The 25,160-nt window shown below is 38.3% G+C and overlaps 3 protein-coding genes across 4 annotated transcripts in view; 1 reads left to right on the top strand and 2 right to left on the bottom strand.

The window, feature by feature from the left end:
- Window positions 1-25,160, bottom strand: part of LOC134658242 (autophagy-related protein 16-1) — a 248,451-nt gene that overhangs the window by 145,013 nt on the left and 78,278 nt on the right. The gene's annotated exons all lie outside the window — the stretch shown is intronic.
- LOC134658582 (transmembrane emp24 domain-containing protein 3) overlaps window positions 1-25,160 on the bottom strand; it is a 263,572-nt gene that overhangs the window by 235,511 nt on the left and 2,901 nt on the right. The window lies entirely within an intron of this gene.
- Window positions 7,551-25,160, top strand: part of LOC134657973 (uncharacterized) — a 65,827-nt gene continuing 48,217 nt past the window's right edge. Inside the window, exons 1-2 of the mRNA XM_063513582.1 lie at window positions 7,551-7,830; window positions 23,293-23,321. The gene's annotated coding sequence lies outside the window, so the exon portion shown is untranslated. The remainder of the gene's footprint in view (window positions 7,831-23,292; window positions 23,322-25,160) is intronic.

The following is a 25,160-nucleotide window of genomic DNA, read 5'->3' as shown; positions in this document are numbered from 1 at the left end:
GATTCGAACTTTAAGATACGTCATATATTAAGTACATCTAGATACCTAATATTTGACGTATCTTAAAGTTCGAATCGGGCCGTTCATGTTTTGTTTCGTTATTATGACTTGTTTTTCAGAACTTTTTTTAAAGTACATTTTTTAAACATTTTCCTATGACAAAATGCACAGTTTATAGGTTAGTAAAATCTTTAAAAAAAGGCAATATATCAGGTTTATTTTATACACTCGATTATATTCTTAAAAATAAATTTTGTGCCTTTATACAATAAAAAAGAAGACATGAAAACCTATACATGTATACCATATTATTACGTGTATGGTCGTATGCCAACGATACCACTTAACATCAAGTTTTCTGTAATTATTTTTATTTAAAACTATTAAAGCAAATGTAGCCTTCTTTCATTGTGAATGTAGAAATTAAGCCGCAAATTATATGGGATACACTTCATCTTAGTTACCAATATTTACAAAGTAACTCTGTGCCTTGAACGTGTTGCGTGGCAGACCACCAAGATATCTATAAAAAAGTGGTAATATTGGTCCCTACCTTGAAATGATGATTTGTGAACCCATTATCCGACCCAGGAAGATATTTCCCTGGTTCATTGAAAGTGTGGAAAAAATTGTTCACATCATGATTAATATTCCAAGACGGACCAGCTATAATTGGACTCGAGCGTGTGAAAAGAGACGTCATCAAGGAAAACAGCGCTTAGCGGTGAAGAAAAAGAAAATGATTCCACCGTACGCACGATATACGGAGTAGTAAAGCATAATGTAATGCAAGTTGGGTGTGGCCTTTAAATAATGGCAACTCCTGGGCGATGATTTCTAATGCCGGCATTACGAATATAAATATAACTCAAAATGCTTTACCGATTCAGTGTTATACATAGAGGGGTACATGACTTCTATTCTGGCATTTATTTATCGCCGATTTATATCATAGATGCCAAGGGAAGGCTACTCGTATATTTTACTATGCACTGTCTGTAAAATGTGTAATCTTATTAGAACACAATAACTATGCTAATATTCGTAATATTCATGGTGAAATATATTGTAAAAACTAATATTAAATAAATAAATCTAAAACAAAATTAGTTTTCAGGTTTAAATTTTTTTTTTGTAAAAAACTTAGTTTTTTAAATATAATTATATTATTAACTGGTACAATGTTACTTATGCGTTTCTGTGTTTGCTAGAAGCTCCCGAGCTTATTAATGATAGACGAACTGTGAGTGTGTCATATCCGTAACCGTATACGTTTTATTTACAGTTTAGAGACATTTCCAAATTGAGTCGCTATCATTAACTATAACTACAATTAAGTACCTTTTCTCAAAAATGGACGGCAAAGTCAACGTTGCCGGTTAAAAAATAGTGCGAAGTTTATGGTCATTCAAAAAATTAAAAAGTTAAAAACATTGCAGTCTCGATTTCGGGACTGCAATGTTGCATACAAATTCCATTATTTAACGAGTTCCAAACTTTTTAAAACTTTAAATGGCCATATCAAATGAAGGCATAGGTCCATTAAACAGCCAAACAGATGATCAGCACTTATTATTATAATGTTGGTACCGCGACTATTTAGGTGTCTCAAATACATTGGCGTATTTTCAGCATAAATTCACTTCTTTTTAGGGTTCCGTAGCCAAATGGCAAAAAACGGAACCCTTATAGATTCGTCATGTCTGTCTGTCTGTCCGTCCGTATGTCACAGCCACTTTTTCCGAAACTATAAGAACTATACTGTTGAAATTTGGTAAGTAGATGTATTCTGTGAACCGCATTAAGATTTTCACACGAAAATAAAAAATAAACAATAAATTTTGGGGGTTCCCCATACTGTGAACTGAAGCTCAAAAATTTATTTTTCATCAAACCCATACGTGTGGGGTATCTATGTATAGGTCTTCAAAAATGATATTGAGGTTTCTAATATCATTTTTTTCTAAACTGAATAGTTTGCGCGAGAGACACTTCCAAAGTGGTAAAATGTGTGTCCCCCCCTGTAACTTCTAAAATAAGAGAATGATAAAAACTAAAAAAAATATATGATGTACATTACCATGCAAACTTCCACCGAAAATTGGTTTGAACGAGATCTAGTAAGTAGTTTTTAGGGTTCCGTAGCCAAATGGCAAAAAACGGAACCCTTATAGATTCGTCATGTCTGTCTGTCTGTCTGTCCGTCTGTCCGTCTGTCTGTCCGTCCGTATGTCACAGCCACTTTTCTCCGAAACTATAAGAACTATACTGTTGAAACTTGGTAAGTAGATGTATTCTGTGAACCGCATTAAGATTTTCACACAAAAATAGAAAAAAAACAATAAATTTTTGGGGTTCCCCATACTTCGAACTGAAACTCAAAAAATTTTTTTTCATCAAACCCATACGTGTGGGGTATCTATGGATAGGTCTTCAAAAATGATATTGAGGTTTCTAATATCATTTTTTTCTAAACTGAATAGTTTGCGCGAGAGACACTTCCAAAGTGGTAAAATGTGTGTCCCCCCCCCTGTAACTTCTAAAATAAGAGAATGATAAAACTAAAAAAAATATATGATGTACATTACCATGTAAACTTCCACCGAAAATTGGTTTGAACGAGATCTAGTAAGTAGTTTTTTTTTTATACGTCATAAATCGCCTAAATACGGAACCCTTCATGGGCGAGTCCGACTCGCACTTGGCCGCTTTTTTTTTTTAATACGTCTTAAATCCCCTGAATACGGAACCCTTCATGGGCGAGTCCGACTCGCACTTGGCCGCTTTTTTTTTAAAAGGCGGCAAGCTAATCTTTTTAATGGTTTTCCTTTTTTCTGTGAAAATTAGAACGTTGCTTCTGTAAAATATTTCTATTTCTTGCACCATTTTTGAGAAAAACACTATATATGACTCGGCTGGAAGGCTACTTGCTGGCTTCGGATTCAATTAAACGGATTCCCAAGGTCGTCCGTTTAAAACGAATCCTCAGCCTGCAAGTAGCTACTTCCGAACCTCGACAATAATGTACTATTAAGAACTAAAGATACTCGTTAAGTTACATAAGAATGCGCGTATTACGGTGTTAAGTATCAAACGGAAGCTTGTCAACGTGGCCGGCCAATTAATGACTGCAAGGTGTGATCACTCACTGAATGAAGCTGTAAAAGTAGTACCTAGTTTTTATCTTTTAATTCTAGTCGAGTAAAATTACATAACTTAATTAATAACCTAACTAATGAACTATCCCCCTGTGGGTATTGTACCGTAATTAGCTGCTGGCACCATTGCCCGCTGTATCTCAAAAAGCTGCCAGCTTAACGGTCTCTAATACCATCTACTGGCTTCTTCGAGACGTCCTTGATGAGGACTGGGAACTGAGACCACAAGGGCGAAGAGTCTAGATGCCGAGAGGTACGAAGTCGTATTCTGGCCCGAGACTACTATATTGTACTAAGCCCTGTTCAGTCTAGTAGTAGTATTAGTAATCTTTTTTTTTTGTACACGACACCGGTTCACATAGAATTCACACACCTTCATTCGCTTCTGCAAATAATATGCAATTTTATGAAATTAGGGAAAATCTAATGTTATGTTATTATCGAACTGATCTCCTGATTGAAATTAATGTCAACAATCTAAAACAAAACAACCTCAAATTTTGTCTGAAGGCAGGATTCCGCCAATGTGCGCCACTGTGCGGCACAAGCAATATTCAGTACAAAAATGCTTGTGCCGCACACTGGTGGAATCCCGCCTGAATGCTAACCGTCTATAAATAAACGTCTTATATAACCTATATATATATATAAGTGATATATGTATATTATGTATGTAGGAAACAGTATGAGTATGCAAACCTATGTCGTTAACGATTTAAAGACGGGTAATTGACAACGAAAAAAAAAATTTTACGGATAAAATCTTGTAAATTTAGATACCTATAGGTATGGTGGTTTCTCAGCATATAAATGTTTCTACCTCAATCGATCAATAGTTCAGGATACGACTGCGTAGTCGTCAAAAAGTATCCAAGTCTTAGGGCCGATACAGACGGACTGCAACCCGACTGCAACTTGTATGGGAACTGCACGCCGACTGCACGCCAACTGCAACATCGGCGTGCAGTTCCCATACAAGTTGCAGTCGGGTTGCCTATACGAAAATATACTTAATTCAGATATTTAGCACTTAAGGTCTAACAACATACATTAACAACAATAAAAAAAACAAGAACTAGTACTCGGCTAACATACTAAGTATATAAAAAAACAAACGATAAAGCCTGAAAGAAAACTGGTTTAACTCATTTTAAACTGAACTCATTTTAAATCTTTTGAAATTAATCTTTTGTAAACTACTTACTTTCATTATTCATTTTGACAAACATCAGTGCTGGCCAGGCGGTTCATAACAAGGGTCAACCGAGTAGGCGGTTGTATGGACGCCGGGGCTATCAAGATACAGCAATCCCACACACGAGTAGCCGCTATTGATATCTTCATATACTCTTACTGCTAACTCCTGACTCGGCGGAACCTCACCGCTGAACGAGTAGGTGAGACTCCGTACCTTTACAATAGTCGTGATTGCTGTTGGTTGCGAAGATCATAAAGAGCCTCTAATGCTATGACATAATAGGCACATACGTACGATGGGAAACATAAAAATCTTGTTGGATGATCTTGGGAACATTCCTGTACGATACAATCAATTGACGGCGAAGATCATTCATAATTACACTAATGAGGTAGCTTCATTGCGACAATGAATGCGTCTACGTCACGACACGGTAAAGGCCAATTTAGCCATCCATCAACACATCTCGGGGCAAATGAAAGTTTGTAACTAATCTTGTTGGTCTTTGTACAGTGTTTTTTTTTCTTTTACTCATTTGTACTATCGTTAGGTGCTTGTGGGAAAAATATACATTATCAATTGTTGGCTGTATTTTAAGTTCTTATACCTAATTGTCACTATTGGCGAAATCAATTTTTCATTAGTTAGTTAATAATTCAGTAACACATTACAAAGGTACACACACTGATTTGGCTATGTAATCGACTAAATGTTATTTTAATAATAAAAGATGCTTATGGCATGTGAAAGTAAAGGCACAGTCGTTTCTTTGCAACCAAACTAGCCAAAGCCCCAGTAAGAAGAAATTGTCGACGGTTCAATTGTCTCGTTTGAAAGTGAAATGCCTTCACATTAAAAGTAAAGCTCTACACGTATAAATGTTGTGTTGAATGGGCACTGAACTACAAAATGTTTAAATGTTATTCAACATCAACATAAATAAAAGACGTTAACGATGTCTACCTACTGTCGTTTTTGCGAAGTGAGAATGCCATTACCTGCATAGTTTATGTTGTGTAGGTATTGTGTTTAAAAGAGGTTGACTTGTTAATAACCTAATTAATTGGTAATGGGAGTTTTAGTATCTTAATGTGTGAAGTTGGTGATGAACAATAGAAACATATTAATTAGCAGCTTTGAGTGTCGGTAGGTCGCAGGGCGCGGTCGGCGCGTTAGTGAGTGCGCCGCCGGCACCGGTCGATAGCGAATGATCGTTCATATAGTTTATTCTCTTAAGTTAAGAGTCTTAACATAGTTAATAAAAGCTGTTTAATCTAACGAAACGACAACTTTATTCAAAAAAATCACTAATATTATTATAAGTTCTTGATTTTAGTTATAAGTTTACGGCTCTGATAAATTTTATACGATTCCAAGCTAACAAAGTCATTTACTAATGTAGCTAGCCCTACTAAATAGTAGGGCTAGCTAGGTACTACTAAAACGGGGTACAGATTTAGCATATGTATTTGATCTAAGCGAGCGGCAGATGTAGTTAACAAAGTGCTATGAGAGCCCGTGTGTTTTATAGTTTTGTGCGAAGACCCAGATGCTGGTCATTGAGGCCAAATTTCGCGAAAAAATGATCCATTTTAGTGAAAACACGGGCCAGAGTGTAACAAAATATTGTAATAAAAAGTAAACAATGTAACGTAATGACAAATGGTAATGAAAAATCACGTCGTAATGTCCGTAACGATTTATGGATGTCGTGCTTTGCTATGGTGTCCTTCGCCTACGACTTCACACTACAAAATTGGCGGCAATTTTTTATCTAATCAGAAAATCACGGATCACTTAAGATTGGTTGCAGCAAACCATCTCGTCCGTTAACTTTGTCTGTGTAAGTTAAGGATACTGACGGAATATTTAGTCATCTTTGTCTGGGAGCACGGTAGTGCCCCCGCCAAGTCGAGCAATGCATTTTTTTCTAGAACGGTTTTTTCTGCTCTGGCTCTATACAGCAGAATCGAGGTTTAAACTTGAACCCGCGATTTTTGACCACCTAGGTGGTGATGGTGGTGGTATGTCTAGACATATGAAAGGTTAAACTAAAAGAGAGATTTCATAGTTGCTGATTGCCGATGCCGATGGCCAGGAGGCCAATTCGAACGTACATTTTGATGTAAAAATCATGTCATTTTGTTATCATTCGCGTCTCGTTCGCGCCTATATAAGTAGGTACGTGCGTATTTTTCATATCAAAATGTAAGTTAGAATTGGCCTCCTGGCCATCGGCATGGGCAATCAGCAACTATGAAATCTCTCTTTTAGTTTAAAGGTTAGTCCATTGAGGTTGGTGCAACTAGGCCTTTACACTATTACCGCGATATTGACATGAAACATGAAAAACTGAATTAGCATAGGTGGTTGAAATGGAAACAGGTCACAGTTCAAGGAAACAGTTGAAATTACCGTAAAGGGATACAATTAAAAAACTGATAAAACACATGCATAGATCGGAATATGAAAAGGGGTTGGACACCAAAGAGGTGAATAGACTGCGGAGAAGGCGAAATGGAAATAAATGGCTTCCTGGAGTGACAAAATGACAAGCGATAGGCATGTTAGAATAAAAAAGGGATGCAGCGTTCCTCATAAGTAATAGTACATTTGTGTGGAACTAAAGTGACTCTGGGCCCGATTCGGATTTTGAAATAGACATCTATAAGATATCTGTTAGTCATCACCAAGATACGATAACGATATGTTTAAGATCTAACCTGTCAAATTTGACATTTGGGCGATTCTGGAGATACTCTTGAACGATTTCCACAAGATATGGCTTAGAGATCTAATTCACATCTATTAGGTATCTAACTCTATCTAACGTAAAAGTGACATTGGTTGCCCGAATTGCGCTGCAAAAGAGAACTAGTTGAAATCTAAACTATAACGTATCTAGAATAGATCTAGTACGTGTCGTCTCTTGTGAATATCTTGAAGTTCGAATACGGCAGAATTTCGAGTGGAGTGGAAAAATGTTATGAAAATTTTCCAATATTGTGTAAAACATTACATTGTATGATAAATCTAGACCGGAATCAAGTTCATAATGACACCTAAGTTCATCCCTTAAGTTAGGCTAGGAGTACTCATATCGGCGCGCGGCGGCCGCGAGGGCCGCCAGCGCGAGCGCCGCGACTAGGCTTCGCGCGTCGCGAGCGCCGTCCGCCGTCCAGCCATCTCTCCCTTTCTCTCGCCCCTATACCCCTCTCTCTCCGTCCTTCGGCGCTCTGTTCCTCTTCTTCTTGCAAGGTTAAGGTTACGTCAGACGTGTTATGTTATAACCGTTGAGGCGCGCTGAAGCAAGTTCAGTGTCTCGCCGAGACTGGCCGCGACACGAGCCCGTCTCCCTCGTGTTAGGACTGTGAACGAACGCTGTGATACACAACCAGTGACAAAGTTCATGAACCGGGTGATTTGTTTGAACTCCCTCGTGACCCATCTGACGTTTTCTTTCGGTGCATTTCGGTACGTACTGAAAACTTTGAAATTATATTTTTTGATTATTAAAATAAGATTTTTCTAAAGATTGCGGCAACTTAAGGACATACAGGCGCGTCCTGGTCAACAAACTGGTCTATAAATATTTTATGGCCGGCTATTGCCGCGGCCAAGGACATTAGTACTTAAGTCTTGTGATAATTAGTCTTATCTCGTACGGAGTGAAAGCTGAAAGGAACGAGCGATTTTAAGCTCTAAAAGCTACACACAGGAAGGCGAGAGTTGCTTACTTAGAATATTAGAGATAAGGAAGAAGCTGTTAACTTCTTCACGGATATGTCGGATATAGAAATCTTGTTAGAGATGAAATCATATTAAATAAATAAAATCAAGAAATCACATTAGTAATGCATATAACATAACTATATTGTCAGTAAATATACGTAAGTGTTATAAAAAAATATTTAAGTCTAACACATATAATTATTTTAGGTATCAGCAGGTGTCTCAAAAACGAAAATATATTCAAAAAGTAGTTTATTTTGTTGAATGCTATTAACAAATAAAACGGTTAAGCATATAACAGGGATAATTAAATATAAAATACTTAATCAATTATGACATAAAAATGTAGAGTCGACGGTTCGATACCGTTAGGGTTGGCTCGGGGAAGTTTTTGCAGCGCTCGTCTTCAATCATGTAGCGATAAGCTCGGTTGCGCATACTGCAAAAATGGCACTCTGCTATGTTTAGCGCTTATTACGGATTACTATTGGAAAATAAAATGTCTTTTAAATTTGTAATGATAAAAATATATTGGTTGGGAATGATATTTTAACAAACATATTTATTTATTAATGAATGGAGCCGCAAAACGTGTAGCAAGTAGAGTGAGCGCTACGCGGCAACAAAAGACATCAACGGGATCCCACGCGCACTTGCTGAGTGCGGATTAGATTCCACAAATGTATATAATTAATATAATTATATCACTATTAAGAAAAGACATGGATTGTTAAACGAAAGGAATTTTATTATTTAATGATGTAATATCAAAAAACTATTGCATTAATTCCTAATAGTGCAATCTTTCTAGATTGTTAGTAATTAATTAAAAAATATAAAAACAATTATTTTCATTGGCAGTTTTATGTGGTTACGTATATCCTGAGAAAGCTACTGGAACTAGAATACTTATAAAGGATCAATGGATAAGCCAATTTGCAACCTACACTATTATAACGTTGGTTAAATTAGAAACATACACGGTTCACGGTTTGTCACACACAGGAAGGCCATATAATGCAGTCGAAGTTGCAGTGTTAGATATAAGTAATGATGTATTGTGTTAAATTTAAAGTTAGTCAGATCTAAAGTCATGGAAGGGTGAACGTGTAATTGAAATGGTATTTCCACTTTACGTCTTTCTAAAAATAAGTAAACCACAATAGGTACGTAATATTATCTTAATTTAAAATATTAATCAAAAAACAGAGATTCATTTGAAATCATCGAGAAATAAAATCTATAAATAGGTAACTTTAACCAGCTACAAAAATAAAGGCGGATTATTTATTCGTTTGTGATTTTCTCATGACAATACACAATTAAGGTACATTTCTGGGGAGCCTTAGCTCAGGGTTTGTAGGCTACAATTTCGCTTGGAACAATTGGTAGCGGCGCAAAAGTATAACGAACGATCTTCGGTGCACGATCAGGGCCGAGGGTCAGCACTAGTACTATAATGGTATCGCACAACGACCGCCTTAATGGTCAATTAACTGAAATATTGAAGAAAAGTATATTTACGCTTATTGAGATGTTGGAGTCTGTCAGTGAGGATTCTGTGGGAATCGCGGAGGACTAGCAGTGAGTTACCCGTTTACCAAGTGATTATATTAATCGTACTTAGTAAATGTAGACATGTAAAATTACGCGGCTGTGGTATTTCTCGCGAGAATGCATCGCCTCCCAAAAAAAATTGTTCATACTTAAGAGTAAGAAATAATAGAACAAGAAAGAGAATGGGATGACAATTAGTAACTTGAATCCAAACAGCCCAGTAGCCATGGCAGACATTAAAACTTCTATGTAAGTAGGTACGTAGTTTGAAGAAGAAGTTAAGAATAAGGGCCCGATTCGGATTTTGTAATAGACATCTATTAGATATATTTTAGACATCGCCAAGATACGATAACGATATGTTTAAAATCTAACCTGTCAAATTTGATATTTCCGCGATTCTGGAGATACTCTTGAACGATTTCCACAAGATATTACTTAGAGATCTAATTCACATGTAATAGATATCTAACACTATCTAACGAAAAAGTGACATTGGTTGCCCGAATTGACCTGCAAAAGAGAACTAGTACGTGTCGTCTCTTGTGAATATCTTGAAGTTCGAATACGGCTGTATGTCCGTAGTTTAGTCGGTTGGCGCCATCGTGCTAGAAGACCATAAAATCACACGCCAAGTGCATAGCACACTAATAACATAAAATAGCTAATAAAGCCCCGAGAACAAGGTTTAGTGCTCAAAATATAATAAAGTGTGAATTAAACGAATGACCGAACTACTGGTTTCAAAGCGCTCGAGATGCGGGTTCCGCAAGACCCCATTGCGGTTTGCTGGTCGCTTAATTGAGTTCATTCACGTCACTTCATTCTTCAAAAGATTTTGTAGGTAAAATAAATTCTTAAGCTTGTTCTACTCGTATTTTGTTCTATAGTTTCTGTTAGTGATTTTTATATATGTACTGATCTATAGTCTATTTTGTTTGAATCTTAATGTTAACAAGAAACCTTGCGACTTGGAATAGACTAGTTTTGTATTTATTTATGCATATAAAAATGTACAAATGTGTGTGTATTTCCTTTTCGGTCTAATGTAATAGAAATTCTTTACAAGAAAAAATAACCAGTGATGTTTGACCCCAATGCGCCGCAGATTATAATTAAGAAGATCACGTGAGAAAAGGTGGTGTCGTGACAGCGCCGCACGCGATGACACGCCACCTATCGGGCACAAGGCGGTGTTCCGAATTACTGATTATCTTTACGGTCAATTGATTCTAGTCAAAATCAAAAGTAGTGGTAATTGATATAGTAATACACCAATACATATTTAAATAAAAGTAGCAAAATAATATAGTGTTTAAAAGACAGTGAAAATGTATGAGTTAATTTGCATCTTTTAATGTGTTGAGATCAACAGCCACATGGGAACGTTCCGGGAACTACCAGGCTTGTGGCGCGTTCCGATTCTCGATTAGCTGGAGGATAATTGATTAGCGGTGACTTGGCTCGACTTTCCGATGTTACTTCCACCTTGTTAACAGTACTCTGAACAAATTTATCATAAAGTCCAAGACACTGTAACTAATAGGTAAGAAATATAACATGTTTGATGCGTGTCTTATACAGCTAACCTTACCCATATTAACGTAAAGTTTGGCGTCTTTAATATTTGTGTGATGAATATTTATTTTCTAACCGGGTGTATTGTAAATTCTCGGTTGCAACATAAACTTAAACCCGGAAAAATTTTTAACTGTGACATGATTATTAAAAGCCTAGCGAATTTCATAATTTAACGTTGAATTTTAGACAAAAACAGAATTCCAGTAATAAATAACAAATTATCGCAATTATTAAACATCACAATAGCCGAGGCATGCACAGGATCCGTTCATAATTCACTTCGATTGGCTGAGTGATTGCGGGTGCTATTTCTTAAACAGGGACTCGGCGAGGTTAAAGATGTCAATGTAAGGGGAATTTATGGTTGTACCGGCGTACCGACGGTAAGCTGAGAAATGTGCGTAATCTGTGCGCGCGACCAGTAATTGAAAACCTATGGTGACTTATTGACGAGTGGGTGCTTTTGCTGAAATTATTGGAAGATAAATTTGTCATGACCTACAGAAGTAGGGCAATTTTGATTGGTTAATGATGTGAAGTCTATGCCATATTTAAGGCTTGAGCTGAAAATACTAATCAGTATTTCTAAATACAACAGCAGCGTAAACGTTTCTTGTGTTGTTTCTATACATACGATTTATACTAGTTATAAAATATTTGTTGCCGGGCGTAGCTTTTAGATGGAGATGATCGGGGCTGTGGCACGGTGCTCCTATTTATAAAGTAACGTTTAAAGGGCGGTACTGTGCGGTCGAGCGCGGGGTCAGGACGGATTCCATCAGGCGTGCTTTCCATGAAGGATTTTAATTACGTCGCTGTGGGTGAACGACCTGGGTAAACGCGGTGCGCGAGATACTTTTCAAATAAATTGTTTCACTGTCCTTAAAGATACGCTAGCCGTGACAGCCAACATTAAATTGAAAAGGATTCTTAAATTGTTATTTATCATGTTAGAAGTTAGTAATCATAAACCCACTCAATTATCTGAATAATTCCTAAAAATGAGGTCAACAGCCCGTTACTGCAAACAAGTTTTTTTTATTAAAAAAAAATGCCACTTGTTATACAAAACAAAATGCTTCCATATATTCAACTTTTAATCTGAATATTATAATTAACGAGATTTTACAAATTAATTGAACTGGTTTTATAACAGTATTTCAAGTTATCAAAATTCGCTAGTAGCGTTATGATACCAGTCATAAATCCGAGTAGACATAGTTGTTTGGGCATGGAATATTGGTAAGTTTTTGGAGACAGAGTGGGCAGACACAGCTGACTCATCTGGGACAAACGAATACGAATTACCTTATAAACAACATATGTGACAGTCTACAAATATGGGTTTGGAAACTTGTTTATGATTTCACGAGCCATAGTTCTTCAAACAAGCGGGATTTTAACGATTTTAACTACAATTTCGTGTATTTATATTGAGGGACATTAGAAATGTGGGCTTGACTACTTAAGGACGCGTGCAGTTACGTATTTAAATAAATTGATGACTCGTTGACCATAAAGACTATGTAAATTACGTTTCGGTAAAAAAAAACCACCAAATTTCGCTTTTCTTTAGGCTTCTAATATCGAGAATAACTGGACTGAACACCCGCAATCAAGATAGGTTTCGTTGGCTTCAATAGGTTTTTTTTTTCAATAATTCAAATAACATATTGTTTAAGACTAGAGGGCCTATTCTAAATCATTGCACCATTTTGATATTAATGAAATAGGTACCAATTAACGTAAAGGAAACGACAGCAAAATTAGTTGTTGTATATTCGGCAAAAATTGAATGACTACGAGTAGACTTGGGGCCCGATTCGGATTTTGAAATAGACATCTATAAGATATCTTTTAGACATCACCAAGATACGATAACGATATGTTTAAGATTTAACCTGTCACATTTGACATTTGCGCGATTCTGGAGATACTATTGAACGATTTCCACAAGATATGGCTTAGAGATCCAATTCACATCTATTAGATATCTAATTCTATCTAACGTTAAAAGTGACATTGGTTGCCCGAATTGCGCTGCAAAAGAGAACTAGTTGAAATCTAAACTATAACGTATCTAGAATAGATCTAGTACGTGTCGTCTCTTGTGAATATCTTGAAGTTCGAATACGGCAGTTGGTAGAGTTGGTTTACTCCTATTTGAGATAAGTAGAAAATTAAAGGTCTGATAAAAAAAGAGCTTTAGCCTGTGGAATGGATGATGGAAACTCTGTGTGAGACTCTTGGAAGAACGTGCCTGTAAAGCGTTTTATGCCCGGTAATGCGTTGCAAGTGGAGCGAGTTACAACGCTCGCAACGTGCTCAAATTGATTACAGGCGATACACGTGAATTCTAATAAAATCACTAATGGAACGGTACCGGTGGCGTGCGTCGCCTAACGGCATCGCACCGCGTCGCTCCCACGGCTGGCATTATGCAACCTGCTAGAGCGTCAACGAACACAATACGAGTACGAGTTATTGATCGCGATCGCGATCTGCGCGAAAAACCTTCTGGCACCGTAAGTGAAACCAGATGCAATAGTTAGTGATGAGCCATAACGCTGCATCGTGTCTCCGATGTGGGACGCAACTGATCGATGAGTTATGGCTTCAAACCTTTCTATGATTTTCAATTTGTTACACACAAAATTATATCTATTGGTCTACTTACTTAAAGTAACAATATACATGATGTTTTGTGTTTTTAATTGCACTTGCCGTAATCTTGGCAAAAAAAAGAAATGTGGCAAAATTCATGTCACTTATTCTACTTGTGCCAGTACTAGATAGTGGGGCAAAAATACAAGATTTTTTTGTTATAATGCTGGCTTGTCAAGCTGAACAGATCAAGCAATGATGTGAGTCCGAGGCTGAGTAAACGCTGGAATACAAATGAAAAGAAATGTAGGAATGTAATGTCGATTTCATTTACATTTAATTATCTATTGAGTACAGACGAGTTTTCTCACATACATAATTAGATGGGAAGTTCAGCATCATGGAATGGATGTGAAAAGCTCAACAAACACACCTCCGATAAATATCGAGAAAATCATTACACGGGCTTATCTTAACTATAGTGTTTGCAGCTTATATAAATAACAGTAAAATATTATGACACTATACCTCGTATGCCACAAGCCATTTCAAATCGAGAACGTTTATAATCATATAATCATCGGTTTATGGCGGTATTCATTACGTTACTTAGATAATAAACATTTCTTAGAGTTGTAAACATAACGGCAATTATGTGATCAGTGAACTCTTAGTTCGGCCATAATGATATTAGTGGTGACGGGCGAGGCCACAGGCCACGGGCCGTCGTCGAACATCGCCGTCGTTGGCTGCAGCGGAATTTGGTTGCGGTGGGCACGCGCGTGACCGCACTCCGAAACGCACGATCCGCAAATTAGTCAGGAACCTCTTACGTGCCCGTAAGATTACTTGCGGTAAAACAGCCCATACTTCCATTACCTAGAATTAGTGTGTGACCCAAATACGCCCCTCTCAGCACCTATTGAGGTGGAATGACATTTGCTGCTCCGCTGTTCTAGACCGCAATGAATGTGTTCATACGGAGCCATTTACGACACTCATTAGGTTTATTTGCCTTGCGAAGTGGTTGCCGCGCTGCAAATGATCATGGGACGCGGAAACAATGTGGACGATTCTATCTACAAGCCGTATATTTCTACATTGGTATGGTACTCGCTTTGCCAAGAACATGGTATTTGCTACCGAACAGTTCTTATCACCATATTAAATTACGAGCTCTGTCAAGTAGTATTTATGTCCTGACAAAATAAATGTTGGGTGTACTCACCCATATATAGCCTTACCTTAATAAAAACAAGACTCAAGTTTTTTTTTTAAGTAATTGAGTGAGTCACACTAAAACAATAAAGAGATGATTGACAGCTACAAAAGAGATATTTCAATAGTCTCATTAAGAATGATATACTCCCAATTTTCAGTTTTTATCTTTATTGTAGTTTACAAGTACGTAGTAGTACCTACGTATTTATGTAGGTAAGGTAAATATTTATTTTGCTCGTACTTGTCCGTACCTATTGGTGCAAGCGAGATGCACGGGTGACTGATATCATTAAGATATCATTTTGATGTCACAATGTCAGTTTGAATTGGCCTCCAGCTCGGAATGAGAAATAATGACATTACTAACTACACTTTATGAATAATGATCACCGAAATACTAAGTAATAGTTTTATGTCTTCGTAATTGGATCACACACCCCTTAGAATAACACCTGCAAGCATATACTTGAAAAACCTACATTATAAAGTGCAAAAACTGTATTAGACGATGAAGCTCCATGGTTTTTAAGTAATAGAAATAATAAAAAGTCAAGAAAATCGGAAGTCTCGCTGTTAATAGGTACTATGCTATATTAAAACTAGACAACATTTTTAGTTGTAAATAACACCCAAGAGTTATGTAGAATTTCACAAGCAATAATTTACACTGATAAAAGTTAAAGCAGAGAATTCTAATGACGTCGATCGCAATAACAAGGCGCGCGCGCTTTCCGTAGATCCCATGCAAATCGAGTAGGTAGCGATTTGCCCGCGCATAAATCAACGCAAGCACTACCACTCTGCATTTCGTCAATTAACGTCAACCATATTGTACGCGATAAAGGCTTGCTTCGCTTGATTTATATTCGCAGCTGCGATAGCCACCACAGATAGCAATGCTTTTCACTGTTCTATTCAAACTTACTGAACTCAATATCCGGATGAGTGACTGTGAAAAGAGTTTCCAAAATAGTTATGCCACTAGGATAAACAATGGATACAGTTAGTCGAGTCCTATTAGACAAGAATACTTACACGATATAATCGTTTGTTTCGACCAAGGGCGGAACCGACGCCCTAAATCACAACTTAACGGTCTCTGCGATTATCTATGTTTATCCTGGCGGCATAAACGCGCACGCCTATCATCGATGCTTCTGATTAATTTTGCAGTAAAGAGATATTAGCTATGGTCGCGGGGAGCGGCCGTTGGGAGCAGGCACGTTGTGGGACCACGGGTAATATCTCGAAGATGTGATCGCCGGTTAAGGGATCTTCGACAATACGCAATTAATGAATCGTCCGCGGGCCGTCTCGTCTTGCGTAACGAGCTCGAGGCACTTGTTATCGCTAATGAGCGAGTTGGCCGTATTGTCGCGAACTGCGCAGGGCGAGCGTGCTCAACCGTCACCAGTTCCACTCCGCGCTAACTGCATCTTCAAACGGAGGCATCTCAATCTAGTTTACATAGGCATTCTCAATTTACAATTACACACCTTTACGGTGCTAAATTGGAAAAAATAATATCGATACATTTGGTAAAATATGTTATCTTAACTGACGCTGTGTTTATATTAGGCTAGGTATACATAAATGTCTGCACCTAGGCCTAGGCCTTTTTAAAAAGCACTACTTTAGTTTAGGCCATGAAGCTTTAAAAAATACACTGTTCTAAGTAAATTCGGAAAATTACACGTAAGTATTAAATACATGTAGACCGGTGTATTAACTTCTTTAGTTAAATTTCGCCGATTTTTTTTCGACAACGATTCGCAGACCGATCCTTTAACAGAGGAACACTTGGCAGAATTTTATTACGCATGTTTTCAAAGGTAGTCAGTTGGCAGAGCATTGATGTATATAGTTATATACAGATTTTCTTTTCGTAGAATGATCGTTTGGTAACCGCCACAATTACTCGAGAAACCGTTGATCGAAAAACGGTAGGCAGAGTGATCATTTGATATTAATATTGCTAAGTATGAATTCTCGAAAATTTATGACTTTAGCTGACCACAGAGCCCAAATTTTCTGCAAGCTTTTTTTTAAATTAATACTGGCAATTAATTGAGTTTTTAGCTTAATTATAGTCTTAGGAAACTAGAACGTTCAGAAACTTTAGTACAATTACAAAAAATAATGCTAACTTTTAATTAGCAGCCGTAGGTTTTTTGTCAACATTTTTGAGGCATAAACAAAAGGAGTGTTGTTGTTGATGTGTTGCCACTGTCCAGTGTTTTGTAGTTTTCTAGCATGTAGGTACCTATTAAGTGTTGGGTGTGTAATGTCAGTAATGTGTTGGTGTGGAAGGACAGTCATAAGTTGAAATATAAACAAAAAATATGAATTAGGTCAAATAGGATAAATTTGAGATTGAACATGAAAACATATATATGTACAGTCGACGTCAAAGAGATCTTTACGACTAACTTTACAAAAAATTATTTACACGACTTTATTGTCATAGCATTTAGGTCGTGTAAACATTTTTTTGTTACTTTGGCTGTAAATTTCTCTTTGACGTCGACTGTACATCAATAGTCTAATAAAAATTAGAGGATATAACATTGTTAGATATAGAAAAACATCAGTATAAAAAAGTCTGTGGATTGATATTCATTATTTTATCTTTTCAAAGCTGGCATTAAACTGGCGTTACTATTATTATCTATTAAATGAGAAGAAACGTGATTTCAGTGGTTTTTGAACTTCCTCCCCAAACGGGGGTAAAAAGGGCTTAAATGTTTCAGGGGAATTTGTAAGTTTATGGCTCTGGTAGTGCCCGGGGGCTGTAGGACGACATCTACGCGCGCGGAGTCGCGGGCAAAGGCTGCCTGTGTACCTAATAAACTGCGACTCCTCTAGCCGATATATGTGAGATATGCGACTGAGTGCGACAGGCCACAACGGTTTCGCGCCCTCTGCCATCTCGTAAGGGTAAGGAGATAATAATTTTGTGCATCTGCGCGGAAGACGTCCCCAGTTAGTTAGTGGTGCGGGAGGTGTTCCCGGGTCGGGTTGGGGGCCGTGCTATCTAATCGGGCGTCGCCTCGTCGCCGGTGGGCGGCGATCGGGATAAAGCGCCACTGCCGCGCCCACACGCCAATTATGTGGGAAGAAGTTACGATTGCTCGCGCGATACCGCGACTAAGGCAAACGGACCCACCTAGAACCGATCGCGCGCATTAATCGGGGAACTATTGACAATGTACTCCAATCAATGCTATCGGATAAATATTAAATGCAGACACGGAATCGTCTACTTGCGCACGGAGGTGGCGGAATATTCTCGGCTACCTGTCTATTATTATCACAGCGTTGCATTACAGCGTGGTTGATGATTTCGCTTGTTGGGCGCTATGCCTCGTTGAAAAGATGACAAATGATACTTCTTCGTGCACATCTCGACGTTACATAATAATAACATAGGCTTTTGATGTCAGGCGCCGCATTATAGTATCTTTTCTAATTGATCCAACCCGACCGACCGTTGACCGTTGATCCAGCTTAAATCACAATGATTAATTTATTTTCCATAAAATTACATCAAACACTAACAGCATACATCAGTACCTATGTATATCATCATCATCATTGGCCTTCGAGACTATGCAAGTAATAAATCGTAAAACTGAAATGGTTATTTCCTAATTAATCAAAGTAATGAATCCACTGCATACGTAAAATATTAAGTATCTCAACGAAATTGATTAGACGTGCTGTCTAACAAGTAACAACAACGTGCTAAGAATTATTGCCCGGCGTTCGATCGTCAGGAAGCTCAACATTAAATAGCCTATTATAGATAAGACGTCGTACAACAAGTAGCAGAATGAAACGCGAGCTTCCTATCAGCGGTTCACGATCACTAAGAGTATAGATGGACATTCGATTTTAATGTATTCCGAATGAAAAAATGAGTTCGTTGACTCGAGGTGAAGAATATAATGACATAATGCGGAAAGATTGGCTTGGTTTATTAGATGAATTGTTTTGCAATTTCTACTGAACGTACCGACGGCCATGTTTAGAGGTCAATTACTGTTGCGAGTGAATTGCAAAAAAGCAGGCTTTGATAATGAAAAGGTGGTGGATGTATAAGGGTGCAATCATAGAGCAATAATGTCTGGCCGCTCGATTAGTATCACGCGCAATGACCACGCAGGGCGCAGGCCGTGCGCGCCGCCACTGTCTAGGTGCATTGCTTGGACCTGTTTCTACACGCATCGCTGCTTCTGTCCGACCGCTGCCCCGCATCAATTACATATAACATCATTACTTCACAAGCAATCGTACTTAACAACCAGTGACGTTACGTAATCAGGTGCTAACCTAATAAGTACTTACTACGGCATATTCGAGTAAGCACGCCCCATTAGTCTCGAAACAAATGTTGCTAAGTACCAGATTCAACATTAATATTCTTGGTAAACCGACACGAATTCCTGGTGCGGTGTGGACATTATAAAATGCAATTGTAAAGAATATGGCATAAAGAAATAAAAAAAGTCATATCTTTAGCCCAGGAAAGTGAACAGAGTAATGACAGAAGGGCGGTTCAGAGTTATTACAGTAATGTCAGGTTGCTTGGTTGGCTAGCGTTACATAGCATTTCTCTTCAACGTCAGCAAAACACTAAAAAATAACACAAATAACCGGCTCGCCGCAAACTCTATTAGATTTTCAACTTACTTTTTGTAGAGGTTGTTGTCGCCTAACTCGATCTGGATGTGAACGTGAGAGAATAGTAAATCTTATTTTGTAATAACATTTGACATGGGCAGACTCGCAGACAGTTTCCAATCTAAACTTAATTGAATAATGGTAGATACACTGTCGGATAAGTTACAAACATATAAAGGGCAGGCGACTACCTGTCTTTCTGGTAAATGTGTTTAATGAGATGCTGATAAGGAACAAACCTGAAAGATTATTATCTATTATCTACTTGAGGCAGATGCTCATTAACAATTAGTCGTGGTGTGATTCCGTAAACGACAGCTACGTAGAAAGGAAGAGCGATGTCAAAGCGCAGAGTCGCGACAGGGAAAGCGCTTTGCTATATCGCGAAAGGGAACTTCAAATCCACACGAGATAAATCAACTTCACTGGAAGTTACCTCATTCGATCTCCGATGGGATAGCGACTATCAGGAACTAGTTAGAGCACTTTCTTAACGACAACGTTCTGAATGTTTTTTATACCGAGTAAAATGGAATCGTACAGCCTGTTTAGCAGAGTTTATGTGCAGGTTTAGTTTAAATAGTTGCAGTTTGCAATTGGAATGTCGGTGCCGGTGTTTCCTGTGCGCTTGTTGCCTTGCGGCGTGATCGGATTTCCCGTTCGCGATTATTACCTTTCTTTATTTCACGGGGCGGTTCGTTACTGTCTGTATCGGTGTGTAACGGTGCTCCGTGGGCACAGGCATTTGCATGGTGAGCCCATTATGGCGACCGGCGGGTGGAAGTTATTAAAATACGTTTAAGATCGCACCGCATTCGATGGGGGCGATAAAGAGTAGACATTGCGGAGTCGTGAGCTAGCTTCGAGCTTTATTGCGTTGGGGATGTAATCGAGCTCTGCGGGCAAGTGCGATCCCAACGTAAACAAAGGGGAATTGAGGTGTTCCGAGAGTGGGCTTCGACGGCCGGCCGCCGCGCGAACGCGCTGCACCTGAACAACACCGCCGTTATCTCGTTAGCGAGGCATTGTTACGTCGCAGGCGCCGTCGTCGCCTTAACACCCTTCTGTAATTCTCTATACAAAATACTGTACCCGTCTCAATTATACCTAGGTACCTACAACAAAAAGCTCCTCGCTCAATTTTCATTAAGCTCTGCTATAAACTATTTATCGAAAAATTATTTCAGTGAAACAATTTCAGGGATATAGATCTGATATCTTTATTATTTTATTAACCAAAATTAAGAAATTAATAAAATAGTTTCTCATACGTAGGACCAAGAATTAATGACAAACTGCCCAGTGAACTTCAAAAATTGATAGAATTAAAGAGATCAAACAAAACATGCAAAACTATGTGAATTGGTTGAATACAAAAACTAAAGTTTTTCTCTCAGGCTTCTCCCTTGCTGCATTTAAATACTTCTACTCACGATTATTCCCCTAATAGTTAATTGTAGGTACATACTATTTTCACCCTCAATCATTAGCTCTCTAATCCTAATAGGTAATTTTATGCTTACATAGATATCATATACAGGGTGCTTCCTGTAACAGGAGCAATAAATTAAACTAAAGGCTGTACTCCTCAAAATGACCAAAATCTGTTCAGCAACTTTTAAAAATTATGAATCCTTTAGACTTCCTCTTTTTCATTGCCTTCAATGTACGCTGACATCAGTGTGTTTGACGTTGCTTGTCACGCTTTAAACATAACAAAATTTGCAATAAATTGCGTCTTAGAATAAACTTTAGTGTAATAAAAATCAAAACATGAGTTATTTTCAAAAGTTTATTGCTCTTGTTACAGGACTGTATATATATCGGACAGTATGCAGAATATACCTTCACACATAAATGCGACACTGTTTTAGTTAAATTGTTAAGTTTTTGTTCCACACGAATACTATTGTTTATACCGATCAATCTCTGAATATGCTACCGGTCTGGCCTAGTCGGTAGTGAGTATTAGTCACCGTGCATATGAAGCCTATGGTTCCAATCCCGGTAAGGGCATTTATTTGTGTGATGAACACAGCTATTTGTTCCTGAGCCATGGATGCTTTCTATATATAGAAGTATGTATGTATTTGTCTATATAAGAATGTGTATAAAGTTGCCTCGTACCCGTAGTCCAAGCTTTGCTTAGTTAGGTAGAGACATTTTATTTTACAAGATTCGTAATTACCTAACGCTAGAGTAGGCCTCGGTCGTTTTGAGCTGTTAGGGTCTCCCCAGATATATCGACGCGCATTCGGCAAAAGCCGATAGGAAAAAGCTTTATGTCCGCGCAATAAGAGCGAAAAAGTCGTCGTTCGGGTCGGCTCGCATCGGCCGGCGCCTGCCGACGCGTCGACGGCTTTTTCGCTCTTATTGCGCGGACATAAAGCTTTTTCCTATCGGCTTTTGCCGAATGCGCGTCGATATATCTGGGGAGACCCTTACTGCACACTATCGGCCTGATTCGAACTTTAAGATACCTACGTCAAAAATTTGTTAAAGATACGTTTTTATTTAAAGAAACGTCACTTTTGATACTGACATATCTGATCCATATCGTATTTTTAACAAAGTTTTGACGTATCTTAAAATTGGAACCAGGCCGTAGTCTTTAAAGGCTGGTCTGGTCCATCTTCTTCATGTTATGTTTTAAGAAGTAGTGAAAACATAGTAGTTTAGTATTGCTGTTAAATAAATAAAGACAGCTACCACTTGTATGTGGACTACCTGTCCTGTAATGTAACAATACCATGTACTTACGGACGGCGTACGGATTGGAGATAGTAATAAGGGCAAGGTCATTGAATGTAGGTAGTTCTGCTCCGCAAATCGCGTGACAAGTATCGCGGTATATTATCATTCTGCGTACGATGTAAAAGCACTTATTCGGCTTGTAGTGACCGTTATACGACGCACGCACGCTGTGCATCAATGGCAGCATTTTTCCTCAGCGAAACTTCTCGCGCTATTACCATTCAAGGTTAACCCGGTCAGTATATCGCTTTGTTTGCACATTTCCCAGTGTGTGTCCGGCATAGACGACGTCATGCTCTTTCGGTAATAGAATAGCATCTGACTGAGTGAGCTGTTAGTACTTTCCGCGGATCTACAGGGTTTAGGTTAGACATTTATGTTCAAAGATTAAGCTAAGTTCTCAAGCATGTATTGATTAATTTTATAAGAAATATAACTACAGTTCAATTTTTTTTAATGTAATATATTGTTGTCTCTTTTATTACAATATCGAAACGAAAATAGCATTTACTCGTAGATTGGAAACCTTAAAAACAATACGAATTTGAAGTAGTATGACATATTCGCATATTATTGCGAGCGAGATGTATAGAAAGCAAATTACGTAGACGTTAGGGTATATATTATGTCAGTTTTGACACTGTCCACTGACTCGTGGTCATGTAAAGTAATTAATTGACTATTATGGATGAAGCGAAACATACAAATAGCGGTAGAAAAATTGGTTAATGCTAACTAGATAAAAATAGTGTGTCAGTTTTAAATAATCAGCAGTAACTAATGTGTGTTGTTGTTCTTTTGCAGATACGGCAGACAGCAGAGACGTCAACAAGGTAATTAAAATATAACGGAGCTTTATCGGATATGGACCGTTTTATTTTAACAATGAGTGATGTTGCTCTATCCATTTGGTTCGATCGAAGCAATTTGGCAACAGTACAATCAGCGATGATTTACATACTATTCTAAGAGTAAAAAATGTTACTCACAATATAGGGTTTTATATAGTGAGTAGAGTTAATTATGCCAATCATTGTCGATAGACAAGCCGTTATCACAGTTTTTATAACGAACCAAATCTAAATACAAAAGTACTTAGTCTATACCTAGGTCTGTTTAAAAATGGGATAATCAAGTTTTGTAGTGCGTAAATTGACTTGCAATTTCTTATAGGCAACCTGAAAAAAGTGGCATTTATTTGGAGCAATGCGAACGGGACATGTTCCCATTAATATCGAAAGTATATCACATCCGCGAGTGTGGAGCACGGCATGTGTGGAACTGGTGTGTAAACCTGTATACGAGCACCAGTTTCATCGCGACTGGTCGCGCTGCGAGCGAGCTTTTTAATAAGCCTTTCAGCTCGGATAATCACACGTCCCCCTAATAGCGTACCATTTACAGCTAAACAGCTCAATAATGTCACATAATCATACTCGGTTTACAGTTATGTCGTAACTAAATGCATGGATTCTACTGTTTTTAGAGTTCCGTGCCTCAAAAAATGGAATCCTTATAAGATCACTCGTACATCTGTCTGTTTGTCCGTCTATCATGGAGTTAACGTCTGTTAGGTATGTCACTCAAATATGGAAGATGTAACGTTAAGAAATGAACTTTTAACATGGGGACCACTTGTAGGGGCCTCTTGTAAACAAATAAAAAATTGCGTATTATATAAGTACAATACAACATATAAAAAACATACATACAAAACAAATACGGTCGAACTGATAACCTCCTTCTTTTTTCGAAGTCGGTTAATAAAAGAAAAATAACTTGCTTTCAGAATCTTTTTGAATTTAGCGAAATTTAAAAAATAAGGTAGCTTCGTCGCGCTAAACGAGCTCATCAGGTGAAGCAGGGACTGTAAGTACATAGTTTTTGACGGGAGTTGGGTGGCGATAACGCTTGCGTGTGTCTGTCGCGCGCCCAATACGAGCAGCCGTCATGCCATCCGTACATTTTAACGAGAGCGCGATCCCCCGCGCCGATAGCGACAGTCTAATGAAAACCCCTCTGAATAATGCATTAATACCAGCGTTAAATCGTGAGCACCACCAATCGACGCGGCGACGAGAAAATACGAGATGCAAATTTAAGTCAACACCGACGCCGATAAGCTTCCGGAGTTAATCCAAGAAATACTTTCTGTATACACTGGTATTTTACCTGTTAAAATGGAATTAATATGGCATTGGCTCGCAATGTACCCGGTTTGTCAATTGCGAAAATGTTGCACATATTTCACAGATTTATCGTGGCGCGTCCGCTCGGCTCACGCGGCCTGGTAGGAGGCAGATTTATGTTGTAAAACAGGTGCTGTGTTTTATAAATACTTAATAGATCGATGAAAAATGAGTTCAGTGTTGAGAGAGAAGTGAAGAAGAAGTGACGTCGGCAGGGCGGGTATAGTTGGTCGTTGTGCTGTAGCACGGCGTCGTGCCGCGCCGCACGCTCGACCCTCGCTCACCTTCCCTATTGAAATGTCAGTGCGCGGACCGGTGACGAGACAATCGTAAAATACAATGTTAAGGTCACATCATGACTTCAATAAACAATTCTTAACATGGGAAACGTGACGTTGTCGCCGCGTAAGCGGAACCCCCTGGAAGTGTGCCAAGCATGTTCAAGCCTAGGGAAGCGACACGATTGAGAAGCTACGTTTTTCA

This window comes from Cydia amplana, chromosome 2 (genome assembly GCF_948474715.1).
Source record: "Cydia amplana chromosome 2, ilCydAmpl1.1, whole genome shotgun sequence".
NCBI lineage: Eukaryota > Metazoa > Arthropoda > Insecta > Lepidoptera > Tortricidae > Cydia > Cydia amplana.
The sequence above is the reverse complement of the archived record's forward strand: the minus strand, read 5'-3'. Positions and strand labels throughout refer to the sequence as shown.